Source organism: Pseudopodoces humilis, chromosome 3, assembly GCF_049639895.1.
Source record: "Pseudopodoces humilis isolate 2021_Gansu_Grassland_sample_001 chromosome 3, ASM4963989v1, whole genome shotgun sequence".
NCBI lineage: Eukaryota > Metazoa > Chordata > Aves > Passeriformes > Paridae > Pseudopodoces > Pseudopodoces humilis.
Window position 1 is genome coordinate 28,235,115 of NC_142202.1, and position 14,667 is coordinate 28,249,781.

General features: G+C 45.5%; 1 non-coding gene across 1 annotated transcript; it reads left to right on the forward strand.

Annotated features, from left to right (window-relative positions):
• The first annotated feature begins 847 nt into the window (after positions 1–847).
• On the forward strand, positions 848–934 carry TRNASTOP-UCA (transfer RNA opal suppressor (anticodon UCA)). Its single transcript has one exon. It is a non-coding gene; the product is annotated as a tRNA-Sec (tRNA).
• The last annotated feature ends 13,733 nt before the right edge of the window (positions 935–14,667 follow it).

The following is a 14,667-nucleotide window of genomic DNA, read 5'->3' on the forward strand; positions in this document are numbered from 1 at the left end:
CTGAGTACCAGTTTTGAGTCTAAGCTTCCCCAGGGCGAGCAAGGAGGGAATGGGCCTACGGGGTTTTTTGTTGCTTACACCAAAAAGAATTATCTAATTAAAAATCATTAGAAACCACGTGCATTTGCAGAAATGGCTCTGCTTCAGAGGAATCTCTCGAGGGAAGTGAGTAATTCTTCAAGGGTTTACGAAAATAGCCTGTATAGTTACACTCGCTGGGATAAAATTACAAGTGTTTTCAATCCTCATACTTGAAGGCAATAAGTTGATCCTCAGCTGGGGGGCCAGGGAGGAATTTCCTCCCAGAGGATATTATTGTTCTGAGATATATCTCATGGGAGATTCACATCCTCCAGAGTATCTGGCATTAGCCATTGGAAGGAAAAAAAAAAAAAAAAGGACCCGAGCTCCTCGCACCACACCTCGGGGCCCGGACCGCCCCCGCTGTTGCACAAGCTGCCCTGTCCGATGTTGTTGTAAGGGTCCCTGGAGGTCCGGGAAGGGCGCGGGGCAAGCCCGCTCCTTCTGGGAAGCGCCGTGACTCACCCGCCGTGCCGAGCCCACCCCGGACCGCCTCGGAGAGAAACCCAGCCCCGCCCCGCCCCTCCCTCGGGGACAGCCAATCAGCGCCCCACAATTTGCATGAGCGCCCGAGGGCTTCTGGGATAGTGACGGGGGTCGCCTCGGCTCCCCCTCCCGCCATTCCCACGCCCTCTACTCCATGCCGGCCGTATTCTCGTTGGGAAAAAGCGGACGGCCCGTACCTGAGACAAACACCCCTCGCCATTACCTAGGGGTAAAAGAATTGGGGTAATTCATATACGATGCCATGTGGATCTTTTAAATCGCCCGGATGACCCTCAGTGGTCTGGGGTGCAGGCTTCAAACCTGTAGCTGTCTAGCGACAGAGTGGTTCAATTCCACCTTTCGGGCGGGGGGCGTCCGGTGGTGCGGATCCTTTTTATTCTGGGAGACGACTGACATTGCCGAGTCTGGCAATCCTGAGGGCAGAGGGCAGCACCAGCCACACTATCCCGAAGTGTCACGGCACAAGGAGCACGTTTCACTTACTGTTCTTCCACTTTTTTGTATGGCAGTGGACTGCTGAAATGGCAGAATGCCAGGTGCAGCCGAAGGACAATTCAGATTTTAATTGGATCTTCCTGCTAAGCAGATCTTTGTAAAACTCTGTCACATGTCCTACAAGAACAGAAAAGAAGTAAATAACAGAAGTAATTTTCTAGATCTGCTCCATATTGACGATAACCCATCTCCCACCCACGCTGCAATAAAGATGCTTCACTTCAGCAGTAAGCATGGGTGCTAATAATGTCACCCAGACCCACGAAAAATAAAGGTTAGCATCAAGCTAAAAAACATATTCTTCAAGCAGAAGGCGTTTATTTTGTGATATCCTCTTGCGACAGCTCTCCAGCTGATGGGTTTGTGGAGCCTCTAGTTAGGATAAGACCCCAACCACCCCCAACGCAGAGGACAGCGAGGATTGGAAGAGCATTTTCACATTATCTCCTGGCCCCACATGCCAGAAAGGCAATTCTGCCTGGTGAATTATGGAATACTGAGTGAATTAGCAGATCTCCAGTGTTCCTGGTTGCTTTTTGAGGGGTGCAGTGCCATCCGGAGTTAAGTAGGTAAGCACCCCTGAGGATCTAAGCCTGAATGACTGCGCTTCCTTTACATGGAATGAGTCACTCCAGCTGAAGGCCTGGGTGGAGAAGGGAAGGGCACTGGGAGCCCTGAGACCATTGCTGATGGCTGCTATTGCTTTGAGCCTGAGACCGCTGGTTGAGCTGGTTGGGGAGGAGCAGCCTTGATGCCAGCAGGGCATGTTGCTTCAGGAATACATGGTCCTGTTATGGGAAATCTGGGGAGAAAAGCCCCTCTGAAGCTCCCACAGTGCATGCCAACTTCCCTGTGGCCTTGCAGATGTGTGTGCACAGCTGGGACAACCCCGAGTCCCAGATGACCGTCTCTGTGCTCCACACTGCTGTGCCTGCCAGCCAGCCTGCTCTGCCCATAATGAACTTTCTATGTGGAATTTCTCTGCGGCCTCAGAAATTGATATCTGAATTGCATTTTGGCTGGGGGGGTTGTTTTGGGGGCGAGGGGGAGAGTTGGAAAGGCCTTTTCCCAGTAGTGGGCAGCTGAGAATGTTAGCACTTTATGACAGTTACCAGGCAGAACATAATACAGCTCTTTCATGTGGTGTTTATAACTTGAACATGCTGTTTTGTGTCAGTCTGATTTTTTTTTTTTTTCTTCCAATAAGTAGTTTTGGATTAAATTATGACAATTACATTCTTATATTCACACACACACACTCCCACCAGCCCCCACCGTTGCTCTGCATGCACACAAACACAAATGGGAATTATGTGCTCTGAGCATGATTTGAACTATACAGCCTGGGATCTGTGCCTGGCATCGAGTTCACTTTTTCCCCCTCCACAACAAAAAGGCCACATCTACTCTGTACTCTTTCATTGCCTTAGGAAAAAGTAGGATGGTCAGATTGCTAGTGTGGGTGTGGTTTGTCCCTCATGGAGCTGATGGGCATGAGACTTTCCAGCATGAGACTTGCAGGCACTAGAGAGGAGGCTGGGGAGCTTTGCCTGGAGGGCTTGTGGTAAGCAGCGCAGGGGCCTGGCTTTCTGAAATCCACTGTGAATCCCTATTCTGAGCTGCTTACACACCCCCAGTCTGGCTCCTGCACCTGGGCAGTGCCTTGTTTGGTGGGTAATGCAGGCACAAACTAAGAAGCAATCCTGTCTTTTTGGGCTGTGTCCTGCAGGGCTGCACCTCTAGCCCGTGGCCGAATGAAGGGAAACACTTCATTAGGACAAGAGACATGGTAAGGCTGCTCTTGCAGCCTCTTAGCTGACATAGTGGGTGGGACAAGGCCTTAGGAAACAGGGCACCCTATATTTCAGTGCTGTTTTTTCAGCACTAGTTGGAGGAGAACACCAGTGTGGAGACCCATGTAGATGATCTGTCTGTAGCAGGGACATTTTGTACAATGCCATCCATGTCTCATCTGAGTCAGTTTTGTTTGGAGTCACTATTAGTCAGGCAAAGCCCCCACTATTTAAACCTGAATGTCACTTTCTTCCCTGACAAAGGGCTAAATTAAGAGGAGGCAAAGCCCTTACCACTGGTTAGAAGGCAATCCAGGGGTTACTCAGAGCCAAAAAGCACAACAGCCTGGCTCCTTAATCAAATGTAATCTGCCTCCTGTTGTTTTCCCCATGGAGTCACAGGACAGTGAGGAGGATGTGCTGGTGACAGATGGCTGACACAACTTGCTAAGCGTATGGGTGACTGGGCTGTGACTCAGCAAGTGTTTGGTTACAAGACACCGGGAGCATGTGCTTTTGCACTGGTAACAGAGGTCCTAGATGGATCTCCTGGGAGGATTAGGCATGTGCTGTCGTATGAAGCCTGTGATTGCCATCTTCTATAGGAGGAAAGCAGGCACATATGGCCTATTAGAACAGAAAGTCAGGCCCCTAAATTACTGTTTACACTTGCAATGGATAATGTCTGAGTGTGTATAAATATATTACCTGCTGGTGGTGCTTAGATGTCCTACTGGCCTTCAGAAAAGAAATATCCCAGCCTAGAAAAATCACCATCTTGCTCAGAGGGAGTAGGACTCGGAATTGCAGTTGAGGCACTAGAGGGGGACAAAGACCTAGCCTGGGTATGCATCCACCTACCACTTCCCCCAACTGCAGCTGTGGAAGACACCCCGGGGAGGCAGCTGCAGAGAAGGCACTGGTCTTTCTCAGGTTTGAAGGTGTCCAGTTGCAGGAACAATTTTCCAGAGGCTGAGCATGCAGGTGAGGACTAGCAACACTTTGTGGAAATTAAGCCACTCCTTTTCCCTGAGAAGCATGATGGCACATGTATGTGCATGAGTAGGTTAGCAGATTTTATGTTGGCTCTTCCAGCATTCCTCCCTACCTGGAGCCAGTTGGTCCATAGATGGCCTGGGCTTTCAAAGGCTGAATTCCAGGCACTGCACAGCACAAGACAGTGTCACCTGGCCAGAGGACACAGACAATCATGTATGGTTACAGGCACATGCCATTTTTCTTCTTTCTCCTCTTTTATGAATGGAGGAGAGCTGAATTCTCAGGTCTGGATAGGTGCCAGGTGTTATTGTTGTCTCTGTGAGTTAAAGTCATGGAAATATTGGAGGACTTGAGCAGAGTTCACCTGTGTGCATCCCACATGTGCATGGAGAGCCCAAGTGGCCATGACAGACAACAGGGCACTGTTTGCACTGTTTGCAAGTGACATATTGACCTGGAGTGCTCCAAAGCTATCTCACACACTGTCCTGGGGAAATGGAGATGGTAACGACTCATACGAATGGATCCAGATACGCAGCTCTCAGCCCAGCCAGGCTATATGTGGAACCAAGACACTCCCATTTTCTCACCTCCAGCATACTTCCCTAAACAAATCCAGGACTGAGCCATTTGGCTCTGACTGGAGCCGGTCAGAACATGTTTTTCTTTTCTTCTATTTTCCTCTTCCTCACCCTTTGGAAAATGTTGATATTTCAGCAAAGGGCAGAAAACCCAAACCCTGAATATTTTCCATTTGAAAATGCTGGGGAAAAGGGAGAGGAATAATCCCCAAACTGCCAAGAACTCTTTTGCTTTTAAGGCTTTTGGGTTTCTGCAAAGGAGGCATATTTGGAGGTCAGTGAACACTTTTTATGAAAATATCTGTTCTCTCCAAACCAAATTTTTCACTAGAAGTGTTCCAACTGGCATCATTTTCACTGGTGATGGTTTGGACGCTCTCTACATCTAATTTTGGAAAGGACCTAAAGAAAATTTAATTCATTTTACTGGAATATAAGGCACAAATGGCACTCCCACAGCACAATTGATACTGAGAATTTGTATTCTCAGTGTCATGAGCCTATACCCTGATACTCTTTATTTTTAAAGAGTGCTGTTCACAAGAACATCTCAAGCAAGTTTGGAACCTGGTCTCTGGAAACCATGCTCCCAGTGCTCCAGCTAACTTGCCTCAGACCTCAGAGCACATTCCTGGAGGCAACCTGCTTTTCTCAAGGTCACATCAAAGGCTGCAAAGGAAGCAATTTGCACTGAAAGGTGTGTTATCTGTAATATCCCTTGAGTAACTGACAGCACAGAACACTTATGAAGTGTTTTGTTCTGATGTCTTCAGCTGATTTACATTTCTGTCCGAATTACAATGTAGACCTGAAACATGTTTCATCCTTGTTCAGCATATTATTCTGCTTTCCTGTAAGTTAAAAATAAAAAATAAAATAAAAAAATGTTAGCATAACAGAACACATATATTTGTAGGAGATGAATTATGTCCTAAAACCTTCACTAAATGTGGCTAATAGCAGGTTAAAGTTTATAAAAGGAAAGATCTCAAAATGGGCACACACTGGTCATAAATAAATTGAGGCTGCAAACTTGCAGAAACTTTCAAAATAGCAGAGTGAAGCTTAGGAAAACCTTCAAAGAAAAGCAATGGGAATTAAAAGCTCAACTGTTTGAAGACAGATCTTTATCAGTTGTGGGATATCACATCAGCAAAGGAATAGATTCAGTCACACAGACAACCCTTTTAATTTGTCATGCCCCTTACCCGATTATTTTACATGCTGAAGCTTCTCAGTTATTATTTACATTCCCTCTGGTATGATTTAGCAACTGCACTGCTGCACTTCATTCTGATTTAGTACAGAAATCAGGTGACCCTGTCTCCTGTCTCTCCCAGGTTTTTCTGAACTAACCTGTGTTTTCATTCAGTCAGCACCAAAAAAAGGGCATATTTGACTTCACCAAATCCTTGGGTTTTATGATTTTTAGTTTGTGAACATGTCATTGTAATTGTTAAAGCTCATAAAGCAGTGAGTTAGAAAGATAATGATGCAAAATCTGTTTTAGACCTCACCTTTGTTGGTTTGGGGAGAACTAAATTGCATGTTAAAAAGAACAGATACTGGATATCTCTGATAATCTAGTGTCAAGAAATACAGAGGCTCTGCATTGGTCCTGTACATGCTTTGTCATAATTTTTCAAGATAAGTAAGCAACTATTCACTCACAGAACCTTACTTTTGAATTAATAACATCAAAAGATCAAGAATTTTAACCCCTGGCCTTGGAAACACAACTGCATGCAAGAAGCCGTGGCAGAATCCTGAGGAAGTGCCATCTGGAGCTGCAGAGCTGTAACTAGCCATTGGAAAGCCATATACACATAGCTGAGATGTAGCTATGAGTTGTCCTTGCTCCTGTCAGTCCTACAGGGGCACATGCAGAAACATGGAGATCCCAAGTAAGAAGACAAAGAGTCAAATGAATCACCCTGTCACTGTGTGAAATGTAATGACTGGGAGAGCAAACAGATTAAGCCAGGGTTTATGACTCTTAACATTTGCAGAAATGTGTTCCACAAATTCAGCTTTCAGAGAAAAACTGGATTCTAGCTTCCTTCTGGTAATTTAAAGAGGCAACAATCTGTTCATATGACCTTCAGACTGGCCTTGTACAGGGACTGAATCCTACAATAAGAACTGAAGAATAGCCTTTTGGGGCAGAAAAATGGTCCCACCCAGCACTCTGCTCCAACTAAAGCAAGGTCCAGGGAGCACACACACCCAGACATTTCCCTCTCCCATCTGTTTTCTCAGCATTCACCTTTGTTGGACTGGGATGTTATATTATGAATTTAGCCTGTTCCTTTTAGTGTAATTTTGTGGACCTGTTGCCTACAAATTTGTCTAATCCCATTTTGAGCCCACTGATGCTCTCTGCCTCTGCAGCCTTCCAGGCCAGTAACTTCTGGAAGTTCTCTAATGTGATGTAATTTCTTTAAATTGTTTTAAACTCATCTCCTACTGGTTTAATTGAGTGCTCCCTGTTCTGCTGTTGATGTGTTTGGCTATTAATGGCTCTGTGTTCATCTCAGCCGTCCTGATTTAGTGAATCCAGTCCTTAGCCATCAGAAAAAATAAGGAAGCATTGTAATACTGGTTGCTCAGCTCACTTCAGTTCCTGACACTTGCTGATCTGCCCAGAGTGGCTTTGTGCCTGGAGCACTCTGGCTGTTACCAAACTCAGGGGAGAAAATGATGGCAAAGCAAATGGAGTGCAACTTCCTCCCAGGGCTGTGCTCCCCTGCAGCTGCTCACCAGTGACGCAACAGGTCCCCTTTGCGGTTAAGAGCTGGATGCTGATGGCCCCGTCCTTCTCCTGGGTTCTGCAGTTCCGGGCCCAGCAGGGGGCTGCAAAGCAGCAAGCAGGATTTCAGGGAGGGTAGGCTGGCAGCCCTGGCGGGGGTGTCCGGGGCATCTTCCAAAGTGGCTTTAATTAATGAGCACATGTGCAGCGAGGAGAGTTACAGCATCCCACTCAAATTGTTGACTTGGAGCTGCTTCTGGAGACAGCCGTATTCTGCTCATTAGGAAAGAGCTTTTTTGCAATGCCCTTGGATTGGACAGCTCTTGGATTGCACCACGAGATCAAGTCCATGTACAGGCTGCCTGCCTTTCGGCTGCCAGCTCCAAGAGGGTTGTTTTTCTTGTCTTCTCATTCTCAAGGAGTGCTCAGCCAGATGGCCTGTTTTCGAATGCACTGTGCGTTGGTTGGATGTGTGTTTGGAGAGTCTGCCAGCTTCATGAGAAGGAAGAAAGAGCAAAAGAAAGGGAAAAAAGCACCATTTGGTATCTATCTCTGGGACTCAGCCAGAGTTAAGGCTCTGTTTGAAGGGGGGGGGAGTCTTAAGAAGGAAACTCTAGACAAAATTGAAAGCTGGAAAAACTTTCAAGCTTGACAGACTGGGAGACTGAAGTTCTGTGCAACATCCATCCACTACCTGGCTCCATTGCAAATGTAAAGCAGACTTCCTCAAAAACAACAGTAAGAGCAAGCACAAGCACAAAGTACCTGTTTCTCTGCTCTCCCAGCATACTTCACCTCTGGGCTGGGATGCAGAGAGGTGACCCAGCCAGCTGCCCACTAAGGCTGGGTGATGCTGCCTGTGGGATTTGGGGATTGGGATTTGGGGATTTTGCTCTCAGTTCACCAAACCCACAAATTATAGCATGCAGCCTGAACACATCAGCTCAGGAAGAGTCGCTGCTATGGAGTAGTACAAAATACCCATCACCATGGTCCAATGCTTGAAGAAGCTAGCCTTAGTTAGTAAATTAATCCAGGCCAATGTAATTTTCTTGCACCCCCTTATGTTCATTTTCCAGAAACACCTTCTATTTGTTTGATGCAGCAAATAAATACAGGCCAAACTAAAGCAATGACTTTTTCCAGGATTCATTGGCAAATAATTTGAACCTGACAAGAAAAATCTGTTGTTGAAGGAAAGGGGGAAGTTTTGAAGTTTGGGTGGATTGTGCTTTGTTTTCTTAACTAGATGTCATGTTGTGGTCACCACATATTGTTTGAAGCAGCAGGAGGAAGTCTTGCTGAGTAGAGCCAGAGCGAGACACATTTGTAGCCATCCCCACTGGCTGACATACCACTGTATCTTATGAGCAAGCTTGTCTGCTTGCTTACTGAAACCACGGCGCAAAGAAGATGGTTGCAGGAGGACGTGTGTCTGTGCAGATGGGTGTGGTAGCTGCAAACCTCACTTCTCTGCTGATTGCACCAAATTATTTTCATTGAAGCGATCAGAATTCATTAGTCCTGGGTGGGCAGTGTTGGTCAACAACAGCCAGTCCAGGCAACACTGGCTGGGCTCTAAGTTGCAGACGCTCTGCCAACAGCCAGGGCAAAAGGGGCTCTTCTCACTCCTGCTGTGGAGCACATCTCAGGCCAAGCCTGCTGGTGTCTACAGCATGTCAAAGCCTTTGTGGCTTCTCAAGTAGTTCCTGGCTGTCACTACTCCAGGTCCATGGGGTACTTCACAGCAGTCGCAAGGGCAGCATTTGCAGGCCCCACCATGTTAAAGAACAGGACCTTTCTCCACACGCAGGGAAACATCCTCAGCTGTTGGCAAAACAATGCCTCTAACCTAGAGGTACAGATGCCATCCTGGAAGGGAAGGAGGTTTAGCTGGTTCAAGACAGTGATTGCATCACACACGTACATTCTTGCATGGCTAGGAAGGCTGCACAAAGAGATTGCCTCCCTTCCTACTCCAACAGAACTCAGTTTTGGTAAACAATCCTGGCATAGAAATCCAGGCTGCAGTACCTACATTCACAGTTAAGATCATCACAAGAAAACAGATTTTCTGTGTGACAAAAAACAAGGTGCAAAAGTCTAACAGTAAATTCAACCATTCTCTCCAGGGCTTTAGAGGGCTCATTACACCACTCTGGCAATTGCCTGATTATCACCAATGCTGTGTTATGGACCTGATAATGGAATTGCACAGAAAGTTCAGAGGAGTAGGAATCACTGGATTGTGCCTTACCACAGTTAGGCTAGTTGACTAATTATTGCACCTCTTGGCAAATGGAAATAATGATTACCACAACATTCATATGAGTACTGTTGGAAGGAGGTAGCTCCCAAACAAAGGTCATCGGTGCACTTTGTGTGGGAGATCAGCCAGAAAAAACATGCAGCCATCCGCTCACCCAAGCTGCACTGGCTGTGTCAGCCACAAACAGCAACCTCTGTATTTTTTCATATGGTAGTTTTCCCCTGTTATTTCATTGCTCTAGTGCTACCTGACTCGTGGACGTGCATCTCCAGCACACTGCTCAACATGGCATGAGTTGACAGGCCAGTCTGAAAAAACTGTTAGTTATCTGGCCCAATGTACCATTACATACCTAGCTAGCATTGTCCCCTTAGCAAGGAGGGGAAGCTAGAAAAATTGCCCAGACATGGCATCCAAACATGTGATTTTGGAAATTTGTCTACTATACAGAGATGTGATGTCTGCCTTTTGGCACCAGTCCTGGCTGTTCTGCCACAGCCTTTGTGTATAACTTTTTTAGCCACTCAGTTCCTGGATGGGAGATCTCCAAGAGAGGAACCAGAGGTTCAGAAAGTCTCCTCTCCAGCTAGGGATAGGTCAGTATACGCTTCAGCATGGAATAAGTAACCTTGCACTGTCTATTATGAACAAGTCTTGAGTGTGGCTGCACTCGAGTTCAGCAGCACCCACTGAGGTACTGCAGAGGATGGCTTCAATTTTGCATTTGGGCAGCCCATTTCAGCAACATCCTCCTTCAATAGCTCAAGGTTTTCACAGGGAGTGAACTCCCCAACCCAGTTAAAAAGTGGCCACATCTCCCCTTCCACCATGCTTGGCCTCACTCTGCACCCAGAAGCTCTCGTAGCATATCCTTAACTTCATTAAGAAAAGCATATTTCTATCAAGAAGAGATGATGATGAGCACACACAGCTTCCATTTCTCAGCTGTGGGGGTAAACTCCCTGTGCTACAACTCCAAACAGCAGAAGATGATGGACATAGGACAGAGCTGAACATCAGTAGCAAGGATGTGATGATTGAAGCTGAAGATCTGGTTTAAAGCCTAGATATACACAGAGTGGACAGTGCCCCACATCCATGGTACTTAGGTTGACAAGCCTACACAGGCCTGGAGTACATGGAGTACATAGAATCAATCCTGTTCTCATATTGTCTCACTCTCATCCATTCTCTCAGTTCCATGAGCTTTCCATGGTTTTATTGGTGGTCCATATCTTCTGTAGACCATATGTTTGATATTACTGGGGAATGCAGAGGTTAAAAAGATTGGAACTTCTTTTGGAGTTACAGGTAGGAAAAACATTACAGAATGACTTATGGTTAGAAGTAGCTCATCATTCAAATGCAGAGACCCATTTGACTCATAGCTGGAGTTGGATGTAAGGACAAGGATGGTTGCTTTAAAAATTCCCAGTCAAAGGTAAAACAGAAAACCATAAAGTGGAGAACAACAGAACGCATGTTTAAGAAGTTGAATTCTAAGACACAAATTTAATTCAGTACCATGCTGACTAACTTTTAAACTATGACTACACAGTAGTTCACAATCCTGTTTTCAAGAAGGGACTGCACATGCATACATACAGGTAAATACAATATATGCAGCTCTTATTCATACATGATTTTGGCAGGCATTTTACCATGACTTTAGGCTGTCTACCACAACATTCCTGTATCCAAGTGTGGATGTTATGGTCTGGGTGGGTGAACTAACAGACAGTAGCAAACTGGTTTAGATGGTCAGACTTCAAGAGGAGCAAATATATGTCATGCCCTACCTGGAGGCTGGTAACAAGCTGGATACTATAGGGATCTATCCTGGAGCCTGTCCTGTTTAAACATCTTTAGCAGTTGTCTAGATGAGACGATGGAGTGCTTGCTCATCAAGCTTGGAGAAAACATCAAAGTATTAGAGGGGAGGTTGATATGCTTGAGTGCAGAGCTGTCATTCAGAGGGACCTGGACAGGATGGAGGAACGGGCTGAGAGGGACCTTATGAAATTCAACAAGGATAAATGCAAAACCCTTCACTTGAGAAGGAAAAGCTCCCGCAGCAGTACAGGCTAAGACTGACAGGGAGAAGAGCAGCTCTCCAGAAAAGGATCTAGGTATCCAAGCAGAGAGCAAGCTGGGCATGAGCCAGGAATGTGCCTTGGCAGCAAAAGAAGCCAAAGGCCGAACAGCCAGGAGGGTGACAGATGTGTTTATCCAGCTTCCCTAGGCACTCGGATGGCACTGGAGTACCAGACCCAGTGTTGGATCCCCAGTGCAAGAAAAACATGGACACACTGGAGCAAGTTCAGCAGACACCACCAAGAGGCTTGAGGGCAAGAGCCCTTTGAGGAGAGCTTTGAGGGAACTGGGCTTGTTTAGCCTCAGAAGAGATTACTTTGTAGGAGACAACCAGCAGCCTGATAGCTTCCACTAGGAAATTATCAAGAAGATGGACCCAGGATTTTCTCCTTAGGTTGCGGTGGGAGGACAAGAAATAATGGACCTTAACTAAAATGGAAGATGTTTAGGCTGGATTTAAGGAAAGTCATTTTCACCATGAGAACAGCCAAATACTGCCCAAAGAGTTTGTGCAGGTACCATCCTTGAAGTCTTTCAGTACCCAACTGTCAAAAGTCCTGAGCAACCTATCCTCATCCTGTATTTGACCTTCTCATTCTTTGAACCAGAGATTAATCTGAAGACGTCCCAAAGTCCCTTTCAACCAGAGCAGCCTGAGTATTTGTAAGGTTTTGTAAGGTATTTGGGAGCCTTAGCATTATTCACTTAAGGAGCAGACACAATACTACTACACTAATACTGCTGAGCTGATTGGCCAATCTTTCTGTAAGCAGAAACTACTCAAACAAAAGCCACAGTGAATTTGCAAACTTCTCAAACAAAAATCACAGAATTTGCAAAAAGCTTTGTTTGCATAAAACAACTGACTGAAATTTTTAGACCAACAAGTAGTTGAGCAAAAGTCTGTCTGTCCTTCACAGACTAAGAAGAAATGCAATTTCAGTGAATTTATGACCCAGTTAAACACCGGTTTTCCATAATGCCCAGTATCCAGTTAGGAGACTGAAAACTGTTTTCTCTTTGAGGGCTGTCTTCTATATATGAAAAAGAACAAGAATGAGAAATACCAAAGCAGCTAGAAATATTTTTTAGATTATTACTATAGCATCTTCCAACAGAAAACTCAGATTGTTTCACTGCTGTTAATTAATTAAGCCTAAAAACACTTATGCCAGGAAGTTTGATATCACCACCCTTTTTACAGATGAGGGGAAAACAAGATATAACATTCATTCAGGGCCACTCAGTGAATGAGGGGCAAAACCAGAAATAAAATCTGTGAATCCTGGCTCAGAGTCCTCTCTTATAATCTCTAAACAAAGCTTTTTTCCTTTAAAATTCCATCTAAGCTCCTCATAGAATAATTAGAGCTAATTTATTTCTTCACTTGTTAAAAATGAAATCTGACAGGCTTTGTACTGAGGATGCTGAAGCTCAGTTAGGGGAGCAAGGCTCTTCTCCATGAGGGGAGGCCTGGAATGTCAGTCGTTAGGTGGCTTAATAGAGGCATAGTTCCAGCTGCCGGGTACTTGAACTCCTGCCTAAATCCCTGTGTCAAAGCTTTAGGGAGAAACTGGAAAGTAAATGTTATCTACCCTAAATGTTACGGAAGGATTAGACAAATAGCAGCTGTTTTTGCAATGCTAAAAGTTTCCTCTCAGTGGCACTTCAGAAGTTTGAAAGAACATTTATTTACCTGCCATAGTATTAGGTAGGTTTCTCTTTTCCTTTGGTTTCATTTGCCTATTTTTCAAGTGAACATACTGAAAAAGCGTTGAGACACAGAGAGATTCATGGCAGTACTTCAGATGTGCCACTCAATTCTACCTTCTTCACTTCCATCAGATCTGGAGGACACAAAGTTCCTCAAGGCTTACAGCTCATTTGCAGCTCACTAGCAGTGACTTGCATTACCTTCAGATGTGCAATAAGGTCATGAGTCACAGACTTCTCAACCTCCCCTACCCCGGGAAAATGGCTCACCACCCTCTCTGTCATCACTCTCAAGGTTTCTTCAGAGGTCAAGAACTACAGAAGTGCTGACCATCCAATATTTTGAAACTCTGAAGGTTGCTCAGCACCTCTTAGCCTCAGGCCACTATATTTGAAGCTCAGGCCACTATATTTGAAGCTGGAGCATCCCATACTAGAGGGTTCATTTAGGCATGTGCCCTACTTGCTCAGCATCACATGAAGGAGGCTCTGGTAGAGGAGGGCAGACTCAAGATTTCCACATTAGAAAGCCTGTTCTATTGCTGCTTTGATGTATTTTCCTTCTGCAAAGCAAAACAAGAAATACTATTCTCACAGTGCTTCACAGGAAGTTCTGCAGGCCATCTGCCTTGCTCTCTTCGGCTTTAGGCAGAGTACAGTTGAGGACACTGATTGTAAAGACCAGAGACCAGAAAAGGTGTGGGAGGGACCATCTTTTAAGAGAAATCCTTGTGGAGTGTGGAAGCTCATCTTCCCTGTTTCTTCAGTGTCATCTGCCCCATCTCTCCCAAGGCTCCAAGCTCAGGTCCAGTAGGTGGCATTTCGGAATAGACTTTGATCATCTGGAAACAGTTTGCTATTTGCTGTTCCCTTGTTCCAAGCTTCATTTGTGGCTACACTTGGTTAACAAATTGCTTCTGCTTTGGCCCCAGATGTCTGCTATGGCCCTTCCCTTTCCATCTTGGGCATTTTCAGTCACCAGGACAGTATGCATCACCTCCTGTAGTGGAAAACATTGATGGGAAAGCCTATTGTCTTAAGATCTGGGGACAAATCACCCAGGGTCCCTTGGTCCAGTCTTATCTTGGTGACTTATAAAGCGGAAGTTCATACACACCTGTTCCGACAGCTAAGAAAACAGGGAACAGAGAGAAGGAAAGAACACAGAAGAGCACATACCTCTAGCAAAGCAAAACAAAAAGGTCTGGGGAGCAAAGGATGTTGACTTTGGATTTGGCTAAAAGATCAAAGCCTGAAGGTGGCTGTGGCTTTCTGATCTTCTATCTGAAAGTAGCAGAAGCTTTTTTCTTGCAATACTGATGGCAGTGAGAGCTGCTTGCAGGAGTCCAAAACCTTGGGAAGAGAGACACAATGATGTGAGCTTTC